The sequence below is a fragment of the Ceratotherium simum genome, chromosome 8 (assembly GCF_057802395.1).
Source record: "Ceratotherium simum simum isolate JZ-2026a chromosome 8, ASM5780239v1, whole genome shotgun sequence".
In the NCBI taxonomy this organism is placed as follows: Eukaryota; Metazoa; Chordata; class Mammalia; order Perissodactyla; family Rhinocerotidae; genus Ceratotherium; species Ceratotherium simum.
Genome location: NC_141907.1, coordinates 9,232,623 through 9,245,105, shown reverse-complemented (window position 1 = coordinate 9,245,105; position 12,483 = coordinate 9,232,623).

Genomic DNA, 12,483 nt, shown 5'->3' with positions numbered 1-12,483 from the left:
GGAGAAACATGAGGGTCAGAGAATTTGGATTTTGTTATCAAAGGGTTTTGAGAAGGAGAATGACATAATGGAATATGGTTGGGGTACCCCACCCCATGTCAGCAGAGCCCATGCCAATTTATCAACTTTGCTCCAATATTAATAACTAATACATGTGCAGAATCATGAAGTTTACAAAATGATTTCATTTTGTAAGATTGGGAATCTGATTGGGAATCTGAAATTCAGGGAATTTGAATAGGGCAGCTGAGATAAAACAGGGGAAGTGACAAAGCTGAGAATTAAATCCAGGTCCCTTGACTCAAAGCCATGGGTGCCTTTTGCTAGACCACAGGTGGCTTTGTGACATAAGCAATGAAATGAACTCTCTTTGCATGTCCAATAATAATGGCTAATATTTATAGATCATTTGTACTATTGAAGGCACTGCAAAGTGGTGGACATTCAAAACAATGAGGCTTCAATCAAAATGCAGATTCTGATTCAATAGGGCTGGAGCAGGTCTGAATTCTGCCTTTGCACCTACCTCTCCGGTGGGGCCAATGCTGCTTGCCCAAGGCCACACTTTGACTCTGCAGCACAGTATTGAGTTAATTGTTCACTCAAAAAATAGTTTTGAGTCTACATTCCATGCTTGGGTCTGTGAGAGCAAGCGTACAGCAACTTCGAAGGCCAACAGAATACACTGAAAAGTTTGAAAAGCAAAGTGATTGATATCCATTAATATAAATCAGTTATGAGCCAATTTCAAAGCATTTTGCTTTTGCTGTCAAAATATTTAGCTTTGGACTCTATTCAACATTTTTATAAGAGATGTCTCTGAGTTAAAATCCTAAATGTATTTGCTTAGATTTAAACATTTTACTATCCTGAGGATTGAGATTTTGCTAGTTGAATACAGTCTATAAAAGAGTTAAATATTTTTATTTATTTAATAAATCAGGAGAATTTTTCTGGAATAAGAAATGAATTACTTTTGAAGAATTTGTGAAAATATATTATCTGAAGAATGATCTTAGATTAGGGGTTATATAATATTACTTTAATGGCTTTTAAGTATAAAATATGGCCATTTTACTGAATTATTGAGTACATTTAATTGCAGGTTGTATACTGTGACCTATTGATCTAATAATTATTCATGTGGACTATTAAAAAAGAATGATTCATTTTTTATTTTACCTTTTAAGCAATGCTTATATATTATTTACAATTTGAGAGCCAGGAATAAAAGACTTTTTAGTACAATACAATATTTCTAATGTAGGGTAAGCCTTTGTGGGAGTCCAAGGTAACGTTATATAATCAAAAATTAAACAATTTAAATTTCAGTAGGGGAAAAAAAGATATCCTTTTCCTTCAGTTAAATATTTTAATTGCAGAACTCTTCACTGGAAGTTATGAACATTTCCAATGTAACTGAAATATTTAATATGAAATATTTTAAGTGCTCTGCAGATTTCACAAAAAAGAATTAAGGGGGTGTTTTTTTTTTTCATTTTTGGCTCCTTGAAAAGAATTTCCCCCTTAATTCAGTCATTTTTCCTTTTATATTAAGAACAAAGGAATTGAGTCAGTGGAGAGTTTCAGCAAGGGGTGTTTTGAGCTCAGCATTTAACTAGTGGTTAAAAAAGGCAGTTTAATAAAATACTTTGTAAGTGTGATGTCTTACTCTCGCTTTTACGCAGCGTCCTTTGATCGGCAGCGATCAGCACATTTCCATGTTTGCGTCCACTGTGTATCTAGTGCTCTGCCAGATGGCAGATACACCTTCACTAATTAAGTGCAAACTATGTGCGGGTCAGGCGGCTGCCAGTGTTTTATGTGCACCGTCTCATTTAAAATGGTTCTGTTATTAACCCCATTGTATAACTTAGTAAAATGAAAGGCAAAGAAGGTCAATTGAATTTTCATCCATATAAATCGAGGAAAGGACAGAGCTCAGATTCACAAGGCAGCTCTGATTTTCACGAACTCTACCCTCTTTCTACTCTGCCGTCCTCTTCAGCTATTGTCTGGCTGCATTTCTTAACTGATGGCTGTGGCACACAGGCATTTGGTAATGGCAGGAGACTGTTTCCTGCAGAGAGAACAGCTTATGCAGAGCACCCAAGTGCGGAAGTCTGTGTTCATGAAATGTTAGCGTCAGGGGATTGGGGAAGGGGACAGCAGAAGGCAGACCTTTCATGACAAAGAAAGGAGTTTCAATGTAAACATGGGGAGAATATGAGACATTTCCATCAAGTTAATCTTATGATCATAGCTATGGTTGTATATGCATGTTAGAAAGGAATGTGAAGGGCAGGTTGGAGATGGGTAGGAATAGAAAAGAAACTAATAAGTAGTCCAGATGACAGATGACTAAGGCTTTAATTCAGGCTCTCCTCACACTTTACAAATCCCCTGGAGATGATGCAGAATGTGATTCAGTATATCTGGGAAGGGAACCTAAATTCTACGTTTCTAACAAGCTTCCAGGTCATGCTGACGTTGTTCTTCCATGGAACATATATCAAGGAGCGAGAAATGAGAACAGTGGTTCTCCAAGTTTGATTCCTGGACCAATAGCATCAACATCACCCAAGAATTAGAACCACAAACTCTCTGGCCCTGCTTCATACCAATTAAATTAGAATGTCTAGAGGCAGGCTTGGGCATCAGTATTAGGTCTAAACTTCCAAGGTGAATCTAATGTGCAATTTGAGGACCAATCAGTGACCTAGAGTGGGGGAAGTGGGATGGAGGAAAAAAATGACACTCGTAATATATATTTAGGAAGTAGACCAACAGGCGTCAGTGAATGAATAGAGCTTATTTAGATTCTGCTTCTGTTAAAAGGGTTTTGAATGACCTAATTTCATCTTGAAACTCCTGCTTTTTCTCTTAAATATGAAAGTTTTTATAATCTTTCTGCTGAAAGCATAGGTCATACTTGGAAAAATTTAACATCCTCTGCCAGGCAATTAAGCAATTTGAATACTTACTTTAATTAACAATTGTGCCTAAACAAAAACCCATTACATAAAAGAGCTTTTAATGAAACACAAGAATTAGCTGGAAAAATGCAGGGTGGTAATATGGAGCAAGAATGATGGGAATGATGATTTCCTAAACAAATAAACAAAATTACTTCCAACATTTACTGTAAACCACCCATGAAATATCTGGCAATCTAAATGGAAAGAAAATGTTCTTGCTGCTTTATATAATACTGTATTTCATGTAAGAGAATGAACTTTAATTAGAACATCACTGGTGTCAAATTAGTGATAAATGTTTAAGACAAATTGAGATAACGAAACTATGGGAATACTGCCACTAATGTAAAATCTGCTGTAAATTGCAAAGAATTTACATTTTCCATTAGCACACAGTCATAAGCATAAAAATGATAAAAGATTACATACAGTTTGGATGTTCTTTAAAGAGGTTGAAATTATTGCAAAGAAATGGTGTGTGTAACACCTAAAATTTCTGGTGCTTAAAAATGCCAGGGTTCAAGTCCCTGCACCTTTACTCTTTAGCTACGTAATGTTGGGAAAACTGTTTACCTTAAGCCTGGGTTATCTTATTTGTGAAATGGGAAGGAATTATGAGTCCTGTCCCAGCCACACATAGGTCTCACATGGCATGTGTGATGCCAATGTGTCTTCATGGAAAGACAATAGACTTCGATATAAGAGAACTTCAACTCCAAACTCTTGTGTGCACTCGGACAACAAAATTAGTGTTTCTGAATATCAGTTTCCTCACTTGCAATATGATGATAAAATGCCTCTCTCAAAATGGTGGTTGTGCAAATTATATGAAGTAATGCAACTAAAAAATGTGGCATGAAGGTCTTTAATAATAGCAATTAACACCAATTAACACCGTAATAAACATGAGGATATTTTGTATACTCTGTAGACATTAGGGTCATTTTAATTTATTATTACTTTTGTCCAGCTAGTGTCTTTCAGACATGTCACTTGATAATATAGACACAATCATAAAAAGGCCTAATGCTCTCTCTTCCTTCTTCTTATGATGTGGAAGGTTCTTGGTGGATAAGTAATGTTCTATATAAGTCTGTGGTGGTAGATTAAAGATGGTCACAGATTACATGACACTCCTTTTACCAAAAGATGGGGTCCATTTCCCTCTCCTTGAATCTGGGCTGGCCTGGGGCTGTTTTGACCAATAGAACACAGGGCAAGTGATGCTCTACAGGTTCCAAGTTCCAAGCCTCTCCTGTAAGAGAACTGGCAGCTCCTGCCTTGGTCTGGAGCTCTGAGTCCTCCAATTACCTCGCTGGAGAGAGCAGGTGGAAGGGCACTCATGGAGAGGGAGATGCACACAGCTAAGCCTGAACTTCTAGCTGTCCTTTCTAAGGCACAGACATGAGAGTGAAGCCGCCGCTTAAAAAATCACAGAATGACCCAAGGGAAGCCACATGGGGCAGAACAATTGTCCAGCTGGACCCTGCTTGAGTTCGTAACCCACAAAAGCCTGAGATGTAAGAAAATGCTTGTTCTTTTAGGTCACTAAGCTTGGGGTAGTTTGGTGTGCAACAACAGATCACAGAAACACCTGTTCCCCCAGGCACATGCTTCTTCCGAGGGTTCTCTTTGCCACCCCTGTTTGTCAGGATAACCTGTTGATCTCTCTGTTTGGCCTAAGTATCTTCTAATGTGCCATAGCAGGAGTTGCTCATGTGGACATCCTGGTAGTATCAGAGATCTTTGCTTGAGGAAGTCAAAGAGCTGACAAGTAGGTGAATCTTTGACTGTCATGCTAAAGAATTGAGATGTTAATTTGTTAACACTGATGACCATTACCTTGCCTTTTTTGGGAATTTTCCAGACTTTGTATTACTATGCTATCTTTGCACATGCTATTTTCACTATCTGGGAAATGGCAGTTTTTCCTCCCAAACTGCCCATCCCGAATGTCAGTTCTTTAGGGAAAAGTGAAATTAGGAGTATTCCAGGATCAAGCGAGAACTGCACTCTCTCTCGGCATTTAATGACTCCACCTAAATCCCTGTACTAAAAGACTTGACTGAACTCTAGCACAGCATCTAGCAGCTCAAGCTATGTCCCTAGGATGTCGCCGGAACCCTTAAAATACCTGCCTGACAGGGACCGGCCCGGTGGCGTAGCGGTTATGTGCGCGCACTCCAATTCGGCAGCCCAGGGTTTGCAGGTTCGGATCCCTGGCGCGCACCTATGCACCGCTTGTCAAGCCATGCTGTGGTGGTATCCCATGTAAAGTAGAGGAAGATGGGCATGGATGTTAGCCCAGGGCCAATCTCCCTCTAAAAAACAGAGGAAGATTGGTATCGAATGTTAGCTCAGGGCTAATCTTCCTCACACAAACAAAAATTACCAGCCTGAGAAAGCTCAATGCTGCCAGAAGAATGTACTGTTTGTTCCAGCCAAAATCTGATGATGGGACTATGGGTCTCTGAACCTCGTTTAGGGCAATTACTTTAGACAGGTTGCAATGAAAAATGCTTTATCTGCCCCTTTGAAAAATGAATCTTCTATCACCCTGAACTGTCTCTCAAGGACTTGGGAGCAAGATTCCTGGAAATGCACATTCAAGGAGATGATTCTGCCCATCCCCCAGGCATTGTGGGAGGAAAGGTCCTGGCTTCGTGGGAGCCTTGCTCCAACTTGTACAACTACCTCCTTTCATCAAGAAGTTTCTTCCCTCACCCCCTCCAGATAAGTGCCAATCAGCAAACCCTGATGGCCTCAGATGGACCAACTGCCCCCCCTTCATGCCCTTCAGAGCCTATCCTTTAGCACACCCCAGCATGTAAAACGTCTCTTGCCTTTTTGTTTCAACAAGGTTGAGTTCAGTTTAGACTGGACGTTCTTCATTATTGTGGGATTTATCACTGAACAACATCCTTCTTTACCGTCTTTAACTAGTGTCTGGCTTTGTTTCTTTTTGACACAGGCATAAAACAGTTCACGAGACACAGAAAGCGAGAGCGAGAGGGAGAGGGAGAAGAGAGATGTTTCTTATGAGTGGATCTGTGGATGAATAATGAAAATGAAATAGAATGAAACTTTCAGTTGATTGGGCCAGACTTGGAGGGTCTTGTCTGCCATGAGGAGGAGTGTGGATTTCTTTATTCAAGAAATAGAGATATAGCCTATAAATGGAAGATGTTCTTTTTGATCACAGAAGACCCAGAACTCAGGGATATATTTGAATTTCATAAATCTTGTCTTTACCTTCTCTCTGATATGCTGATTTATTAATACTTTTCTTCTCCATCACTTAAAAATTATATCAGGAAAGTCACTCACATTTTTTTCAGAATATATTGCCTACTACGACCTTTAAATACAATAAATTCAAGTCTATACTCATGCTGAATTTTATTTGATTGTATATTGTCTACAGCCAAGATTTCTCCAAACTAATCTGACTCTGATCAGCTGCTGCAGAATTGATGTCAGTTCTCTAAGTAGAGGGATGTCTGCTGATATAAAACCAAAGGTAAAAAAACAAAAACAAAACAAAACAAAAAACACACATAATGTCAGATAGAAATCAGCAGTCGGACATCTGGAATTCTTCCTCATGGTGACTTGGAAAGATTTCCATATAATGTGAGAGCGGTGTTTATTATTTCATTCTAACAGTATTCTTGCACTAGCTCATCTATTCAGCAAATAATATCTGAAGACCAGTGCAGTTCCAGGCAATGAACTGGGAAATCAACCCTGAGTAAGGTACAGTTACACTCCTAAAGGACACTACAAGCTAGGGACAGACAGGCATTGCAAACAAACAATTTTAATGCAACTTAGTATTTGGTCAATTTAGGTAAGACTAAAACTTGTGTAATCATAAAATTGATTGTGGAGCTTGTAAAAGTTAAGGTTTACAGACGCCTCCATTGGAAGTTCTGATTTGGTTGACTCGGGTCTAGTCCAGGAATCCGTTTATCACAAGGCTCCTGTGCGTGTGTGTGTGCTTGTGTTTTAAGAGTGGCAGCTTTTGGAAATATTGAATTGAAAATTAGCTCCAGGTGTTATGGGAATGATGAGGAGGGGTACCCACCATAGCCATGAAGAGAACAGCAAAAAGAGAAGAACAGTGTGAATGGGAGTTTTCAGGATGTGTAGAAGTTCACCAAGCAAACTAGGTGAAGATGAAGCTATTCCAGGCATAATAAACATTCTGTTCCAAATTACAGAGGCGTGACTGTAGCTAGTGCATTTGGGGAAGTCACTGGGCATTCATGGAATTAATATGAGAATGCAGAAGACTCCAAGAATGAAGCATAAAAACGTAATAAGAGGATTATCAACAAGTGGCTTTTTAAGCCTTTATGTGGAATTTTGAAACTATCTATTGAATAGCTTTAAATAGAGGGTAGACATGTAGCAAACTGGAATCCAAACTAAAGATGAGGCAACAGTAGACTCCACACTACTTAAAAGGCTGTTGAAATAGTCCTGGAGAGCTCTGATAAGGGTATATTTTACACGTATTACGGGAAGACTCTGGGGTTTTAAATCAATCAAATCTGGGACCTTTTCTGCTCCTGATCTTTAATGTACGTAATTAACCCTGATTACATTCTTTGTTCATCACTAAAATAAAGATAATCATAACTGCTTTCAAGATTCCATGAGAATTAATCAATCAAAAGGAAAGAAACAAGCCACATGTAAATCTGATGGTGACATGACTTAGGACAGAGATATAGGAGCAGTCAGGAGGCTGATGTATATATTATCTGATTTAATTTCCACATGATTCCAAGATGCTGATTATTATATTCATTGTAGAAATGAAAAAGCTAAGGCTCAGAGAAGTTACATATTTTGTCTAAGACAGAATCCAATAGCTAGCCAAGATTCAAACCCAGGTCTGAAGTTCAAAGCTGCAACTTCTCTCTTTGTCCACTTCACCCTTCCCACACTTGCCTCCAGAATGACTTCCCTGAGTCATAGAAGGGGTTCAACACATGCTCTTTCTCATCCTCAATGCTGCCTCATACTTGCCATATCCAGATACAGGCAGACAATGTACCTCAGTTTTATATTGCAACTCTGTTTCTCAGCTTACACTGTTTGGTCTCCCTTGCAGAATACTGCTCAAGTATCGAGCTATGATTCACTTCAACAAGCTTCCTTGAGCACATATCACATTAAACACATACAGAGTAGTAGATAGTTACAAACCATGGTGCATGCTGTTGGAGAAACAAAAATAAGTACAGCTTGGTTCCTGTTTTCATGGAAGGATCACTATTCTGAGGGTAAAGAGAACTGTCTCTGGATTCCGAAGCCTAGGTTCAAAATTTCAGGTCTACCACTTACCAGCTATGTGAACTTGAGAAAGTCTTTAATCCCTCTGAATCTCAGCTTCTCTTTCTACAAAATGGAGATAATAATAGATTCTATCTCCCAGCTTCTTCTCATTAAATTAGATAATACCTGTACATGTAAAACACTTAGTGCCTAGTGCATCACACACGATAGATTTTAGCCATTATTGTCATCATCTTCATAATCATTGTCATCATTGTCATTTTATTTTTGTTATTTTTATTATTATTATTAGAGATTCTAACACATTTATGGTATGAAACTTGGAAATAAATAACTATTACCTAGGATGAATTGAGTTAGAGTTATAACAGATGCTATAAGAGAAGTGTAATGCTGACTGAGGGATGGAAAAAGAAGTTTAAGAGAAGACTTGTTGTTAGGGTGAAGAGTGCCCTTGGTTAAGAATCAGACGAATGGATTTCAGTCCTGAGTCTGCAACTGCCTGTCTGGTTGACTTGGCTACAGCACTTTCAACTCTTCGAGCCTTATTTTTTTCCTTAGTAAAAAGGAGATCATATCCTCACCACGCTCCACTCTTCGTGGTGCTATGAGGCTTGCCTGGGACAGCATTGGTGGAATTGCTGGGCTCCCTATTCACTTCCTTGGACCCTTCTGGAGGCAGAGCCCCATAGGCTGGCCCCTGTCAACTCTGATTTTCCAGGATTTGCCACAGACACACAGCTCTGTGCCCACTTTCAGTCTGCAGGGATCCAGAAATTCCTCCTCACGATTTTCCATTTCTCCAAAGAGTTCGGTGACCCTCTTAAGAGCTTTGATTCTCTCTTACTAGATTTATCTTGCAGGGTGTGCACTTTAAGGCTCACCAAGCTTTGACCAAATGGTCTCGTTATCAAAGGCCTCACCTCTATGTTCACTGGGACTCTGCTATTTCCTTCTCATCTATCATTTGATCTGGCACTATCCCTTTAGGTTAAACTTGGTCTGGCTTTCTCCTATTCTTGTCCCACATTTATGCTCAGTTTGTATCTTCCCCGGTGCTCAAGTCAATTTTCCTATAGGCCCCAACTCAAGCTCCAAGTCCTCTTTTCAGTGTTTCCAACATCCATTCCAATCACTCAGGAGGGTTCATCTGACAGCAAATGGTCAGATGTCAGAAAATCTCTCATTCTAATTAATAAAAATGAAATGCTGGTGTCATCAAAAATAAGCACAATAGCAAATGGCATACTTAAGCTGGGGTGTTCCTCATAATCTAAATTCTTTGATAGACTGGCTTGGACACCAATCAGAGCTCATTTACTGATCCTCAGGAACCAGCGGAAAATGTGTGCACAGCAGTCAGTGTATGGCAAACAATGCAAGAAACAAAGTGTCCAAACCTAAGCTCCGTGGCAAGTCCTTTTATCATTGTGTTTTCTAGATAATTTCCTTTAAAGCATCTGAAACAATCATCAGAAATGACCACATGTATGCACATACAGTGCCAGGAACAATGTGGGATCTTAGCAAAGAATATAGGAGGATTATGATGATGATGATGAAGATGACCACCATCATCATCATCATCATCATCATTGTCACCATCATAGTGTACAGATATTGGCACGCTGGCTCTTTAGACAGCCACATCCAGTTTGAAATGCCTTTACTGAGTCATGTTGCAATATATTCCTTGCTTTTATGGAAATTTCCAGCAAGTTCCATGATCAGCTAAATGTTGGAAAGTCATATGAAGCAGACCAGGCAAGATAACTGAGCACACTTCATCCAGGAATAAGATTCATTTGGTACAGGTATATAGTCCCTTAAATCTGAGTCTGCAGTATGTGGCTGGCTATTCAATAGTGATCATTGATCAGGGCTTATTTTGAAAGGCAAATTTTCTCTCCTGGCTTGTCAATCTCGTCATAACTACCTCCATTCAACACTGATAACCCTATATTTGTAATTGTCTTTTTACATCTCTCTCTCTCTCTTTAAAATTCAAGCTCCCTGAGGGCAGGACCGTAGCTGTGACTTATTCATCTTGGTATACTTACCATCTAATAGCATAGCCAGTGGGAACCAGTGGTTCCATAAGAGAGAAGACAGGAAGTAAAGACTTACTTTTACAGGTTGTATAAATTTAAGGAAAATACTCAGAACTGAGTGATACAGGCCTCAAGACACTAAATGAAGCAACTGAAGACTCTATCAGGTATATTAATAAAATTATATTTTGTACAGAACTTTAATGGCCCAGGCTTTGCTGGGAGCTCTGCCTTCAAAGTCAAACCTAGACTATGACTTACTCCATAGCCTTGAGCAAGTCATATCATCCCTTTTAGTTAGTATCTGTTGATAAATTGATTTCCTCATTAATGTTTCACTCTATAAAGGGATTTTAAAGATTAATTAATTAATGTACATAAAGTGCTTCAATTATGTAATTGCTATTAGCTGCAGATAGTCTCATCAGTCCTGATTTGGGAAAAATCCAAAATCACTTCTTTCTGAAGAGATGTCTGATAATTACTCCAATGTTCTCCAGAAAGTCCTATATCATAGGACCCATTTCCAAAACAATTATTTTTTCCTTTCTAATAGTTTGACTCTAGACATTAGTATGTCCATAGTTCATCTCAGTCATCCTTTAGATAGACTTACACAACATTAGAGCTGATGGTGTTAGAGATCATCTACTCTTCCTGACCTTTTTACATTGCAAGGAGCTGAGGCTCAGGGAGATTAAGTAAATGGCCCAAGCAAAAAATTTCTCTAGCAGTAGAATCAGGCCTTAAACTAGGGTATTTCTTGAAAACAGGGGCAAAATTTTCCTCCCTACATACTACCCTGTCTCCTACTGTTAAAGATGAAAAGATGATTAACTACAATGGTGTGATTCAGGGTCACTCCTCTCACTAGTGGCAGATGTGTTCTTTATATATTATGATGGAAGAAATGAGGTTTAGCTAAGGAACAAAGCTTCAGAACCAATAATATTTAAACATGTATAGTGCTTTACAGAATATTTTTACTTACATTATCATATTTAATTTGTATTACCTCCCTGCAAGCTAAGAACTATCATTACCTCTTTACATGATACAGTATACCTTAGTATGGTGGTGAAGTGCGGCTTTGTATATCTATACAATGGAGTATTATTTAGCTATAAAAAAGGAATGGGGTGCTGATACAGGTCCTGTGGTCTAGTGGTTAAGTTCAGCATTCCCTGCTTCAGCGGCCCAGGTTCGGTTCCTAGGTGTGGACCTACACCGCTCATTGGTGGCCCTGCTGTGGAAGCGAACTACATACAAAATAGAGGAAGATTGGCACAGATGTTAGCTCAGCATGAATCTTCTTTAGCAAAAAAAAAAAAAAAGGTCAAAAATAGTAAACTTTATGTTTTATAAATTTTACCACAGTTACAAAACAAAAAAGAGAGTGGCTGTAGAGCAAGTAGGGCCATCTGGGTTTGGAATCTAATCCACCACTTCCTGGCTGTTTGGCATTTGTCAATTCCTTACCTTTGTGTCTTCATTTATAAGATGGACTAAAAGTAATAAGGGTTTGTAGAGATGTTTTTATTAATGAGTTGAGGAAGCCTAGATATAATCCCAAATTCAGATTGTAAATTACCGGCAAAGTCTGAACCTAATCACGCATCCTTTGACCCTCAAAGTCTGTACTCTTCCCACTTTTTTACCACATTGTTGTAATTTAAATCAGAAATCTTCTATAGATTTATAAATTTATATGTTCTGTTCTCCAAAAATTCATTATTATTTTGCTGTTAACATATTTGTTGGAATGAGACAATCTCCCAGAGATAGATTTATAGAAATAAGATGGGAAATAAGATCTCATGGAATAGAAATTTAGTAGACTTGATGTCTAATAGAGGTTCTGTATAATCACAGGTGATCTATTGTATCTCTTCAGTTTCAAAACTTCAATTTTCTCTTCTTTGAAACATGTGAATCAGAAGTTCAGATGATCTCTTTATTCCAACCTAATTAAAACTTATTTTAAGTCACATAATGCTTTCTTCTGTGTGTGTGTGTGTGCGTGTGTGTGTGTGTGTAAGAGAATGAGAAATAGAGGCAGTAAAAAGTTTGTATTAAGTCATGGCAGATGTTAAGTGGTAGAGTTATGATGGAACCCAGGCAATCTTATAATTCCAGGGTCTATGTTA